General features: G+C 29.3%; 1 long non-coding RNA gene across 1 annotated transcript in view; it reads left to right on the top strand.

Annotated features, from left to right (window-relative positions):
• Positions 1-2,491, top strand: part of LOC108746441 — a 3,135-nt gene extending 644 nt beyond the window's left edge. The window contains exon 3 of the long non-coding RNA XR_001939170.1: positions 2,313-2,491. This is a non-coding gene — a long non-coding RNA (uncharacterized LOC108746441). The remainder of the gene's footprint in view (positions 1-2,312) is intronic.
• Positions 2,492-4,235: the final 1,744 nt, after the last annotated feature.

Below are 4,235 nucleotides of genomic sequence, written 5' to 3'. Positions count from 1 at the left end.
CGCACGCACGCACGCACGCACGCACGCATGCACCATGTACACATTCGCACCTATCAGGGATAGGATCCAAGCGGAAAAGGAGAGGGTAAGTAGATGGATAAGGAGGGTGGGAAGTAAATCGAGTCCACCGATTGGTTTGCCACGCCCACCGCTCTCCCCCGTCACTCGGTTTTCCTTCCCGGATCCCGCCCCCCGCCAGCTACTCCTTGAGTGAGAATACACAGTGATTTGCTACTGTCAGTAAATCGCAATGAATAGAATAGAATAGAAATTATTCAGGAATCAGTCTGTTTCCATTGTTGATAAATTTGTGAATAATGTTCCTGCCTACAATTCTAATGAAAATTATGTTATTAAATGTTTGAAATCAACTGATGAATTTATCAGACACCATCCTAACATGTTAACATGTTAACAAAAACTGATAAGGGGAACACCACTGTTGTCTTAGAACATAATGACTACATGGAAAAAATGGAACGAATGTTATCAGATTGTAATATTTATGAAATAATCGACAAAGACCTACTAAAAAATTAACTAATTAAGTGAATTAAATAATTAAATAATTACGTGAATCGCGATCCCTTTTAGTCAGATGCAAAAATAATAAATTCATAGACGAAAATATTTACAAAAGACTACTTACTACTGATAGGAACGAACCTAGATTATATGGTCTACCAAAAAGCCATAAAATGTCTCTGAGTATAATTGTTTCCTCGAGTAGTAGTCCTCTGTACAATCTGGCTCTCTATTTGAATTATTATTAAGAATAACATACCTGAAGCATCTAAATATGTTGAAAATAGTTTTCATTTAGTTGATAAGCTTGATGGAATCTATTCTGAGTTCAACTTAAAAGTTGTTTTTTTAGATGTTATCTCATTATTCACAAATGTACCAAAATTGAATTGGTTATGGAGAGTATTGGCAAAAGATGTATTGGCATTACATATCAAAAGGCATCAATCTATCGAGAAAACAATTTTTGATAGCAATAAAATTAGTTTTAAATTCAACTTTTTTTGTTTTTAATAAAAAGTTTTACAGATTTATAGTACACCGATGGCATCATTATTATCCTCTATTATTGCAAATATAGTTGTAGAAGATCTGGAAGAGATGGCAATTCAAAAGTTACCTTGTGAACTGAAGTTTTATTTTAATTATGTAGACGACATTCTTTTAGCGGCACCAGAAGGATATTTGAATGTAATTTTACATGTAAATGACGTTTTTAATTCTTGACGTGAACGATTGCAATTCACAATTGAAGTTAATAATAGGAACACGTTGAGTTTTCTTTACATAAAGGTAATAGTTAAACATATTTTATTTAACAGATATAAAAACCGACTATTTCGAAGAGATTTTTGAACTTTAACTCTCAACATTCGATATGCTACAAGAAAGGAGTTGTGTGTGATATGGTTGACAGAGACTTATTACTATCACATCCTATGTTGCATAAAAAAAATTTGATTAAAGTGATTCAAATTTTATTACTTAAAACAAAGAACGACTATCCCCTTAAATTTATTTTTTCAACTATACAGACAAAAATAAAATTTCTTTGTAATAGGGATTGCAACTATGTCACGAAACAACAAAAAAGTTGCGTCTAATGATCGATCCTTTATAGTATCTTATGTTAGAACCATCTCAAAATCTTTTACTTTAATTGTCTTTGGCATAAATAGAAGGATATCCTTTATCGTCTATAATACGTTACAAAAGTATATCACTCGTGGAAAGGGCTGGCTCATCATCAGTAATTTCCAATTATCGCTTAGAATATGATCATAATTTTAAATGGGACAAAGTAAAAATTTTAGATAATGAACCTTCATATAGTAAAAGACTGATTTCTGAGATGATTCACATAAAAAGGCAACAGAATGAATTAAACAATCAAAGTGACACAGAATCTCTTCCTGATTCAGATATTCTGATATTACAGTCTTTATCTTCTTCTTAATTGGTTCTCCTTTTTTTCTTTCCATTATCACTATATATATCTCCTTTCTAATTGATTTTCTTTCTTTTCTTTCCACTACCATACATATTCCCCTTCCGTTTATTCTTCAGCATAATATTTTTGTCTTTTGTCCGTAATCATTGTTTGTTAAATCGTTCGAAAATAACGCACTTGATATAATTATTCTGTTTCAATATCTTCCGGATTGTGAATTTATTGAAATTTGGAAATATTGGTTAATTAAAGGTACAAATAATTTATATCTATTATAGATTGGTTTAAATATACAATATAGTCAAATTATATAACATTTAATCAATGATTATTTTAGTCTAGGTACTGAGAATGCTTTTAATCTTGAAATTGCAATGGGTGAATTTGAATTCCGTTACTGTCTGCAACAATCGAAGGATAGAGAAGGAAAAACAACATTAGAGATATGGACATAAAATATTCGAGAAGGAATAGTAAAATTGCCTTAACATCGAAAAATTTTTTGTATAAGAATATGTGATAGAATTGTTATATCTATGTCGATGATTAAATCGCAAGTTTGATTTAATTTTATAAAATTGTACAGTGAGGATGACCCAATAGGGATTGAAATATATGGTTATGTTTTTATATGTCTTTATGTACTTCTATTTTAATCATTAAATATTAGATTGATTTCCAACATTCGTCATCCCAATTAGCACACAATGTTTTTTAATTGTTTTTTAAACGTTTATTTCTTATTAATTTTACATTTTTCACAATTTGTTTTCAAAATTCATGAATTTCACATTTATTTAACGTTTATTTAATGTTTATTTTAAATTAATTTTTTATTTGAAATAATAGTTCAAAAAAACATTTTTTAAACGATTATTTAATGTTTATTAAAAAAAAGTTTAACATTTATTTAAAAAAATGTTGATTTTACATTAGCTATTTATTTAAAATAAAGGTTTAAAGAAATGTTTTTTAAATATTTGTTTAATGTTTGTAAAATGTTTATTTTATATTATTTATTTATTCGAAATGTAATAATAAGAAACATTTATTTCACGTTTATTTAACATTTAATAAATGTTTATTTCACATTAATTATTTGTTTGAAATAATGGTTTAAAGAAACATTTATTTAATGTTTATTAAATATTTTTCAAACGTTTATATGACGTAGCAAAAATGACTCTTGCTTTAACATTGAATAACTCGATGAAAAAAAATTGTACAGAGCTTCGTAAAAAAGCAAATTAAAGGTAAAGATTCGCTCTTTAGAATGATGTAAATGATAAACGCATTTATGTACAATTTTTAGTCTACTTTGTGTAACTCCACAAATTTTGTAAAAAATTTTGAGACATCTTCATTTATGTTATTGTAACTTCATAAAATCTTCATAAGACCGTTTTTTAAAGTAGCGATCTAAAAAGTAGGGATTTCGAGCTGTAAAATGCTTTTTTAAACATCTCGATGCGACGATTTTTGACGAAGTTATTCTATCTTGAAATTTGCAGATTTTGCCTATTTTTGCAGAGTGAAACAGGTGTTGTGTTAATTTTGTTGGTCAGAGTAATTGTAATAAATTTTTATTAATTGTAATCGGTAACATCAGCGTTCTTCAATTATCCCCAGGCCCCCTGAGCTCCATTGTAGTCACGAAAATTTGTTCAGGGCTAACGGTGTTTAATAATAGTATCTTATTAGTGCCCCCTCCTTCCTCCCTCTTTTTGTCATTCAAAAATTCTACATCCACGGACGAGATAAGTTGCCGGCCCTGGTAGCATATAAAGATATGTCAATGTGTCTCATTTTATTGATAAAACAGCGATCTCATCGGAATTTAGGTTTCACTTCAGGATCCCTTTAAATACGAGCGTGTAAAATATGTCAATGTTACTACAATTTCTTAAAAAAGTTATTTTACAATAAAATCGTCAAAAATTGCCAATTCTGAAAAAATTATAACTGAAGTCAAAAGCATAGTATTGAAGTCATAATATTTATAGTCGATTCTTACATTCAAGACCGTCTTAAGTTCTTGAGATATCACGAACCAATCAAAAGGCCGCATTAGCGTCTTAAGACATTACTTTAAGACGTTCTTGAAATAAGAACTGACGTTCTTGGAATAAGAACTATAAATACCGGCCTAAATAAAATACATAAATCTATTATTGAAATGTTCTGTGTCCCAGTTAGAAAACAACCATTGGTCTGTTTTCTTTTCCTGCACTAGACTGTTCTAGAACTCTTGCTTTTGGAC

The sequence above is a fragment of the Trachymyrmex septentrionalis genome, unplaced genomic scaffold (assembly GCF_001594115.1).
Source record: "Trachymyrmex septentrionalis isolate Tsep2-gDNA-1 unplaced genomic scaffold, Tsep1.0 scaffold170, whole genome shotgun sequence".
NCBI lineage: Eukaryota > Metazoa > Arthropoda > Insecta > Hymenoptera > Formicidae > Trachymyrmex > Trachymyrmex septentrionalis.
The sequence above is the reverse complement of the archived record's forward strand: the minus strand, read 5'-3'. Positions and strand labels throughout refer to the sequence as shown.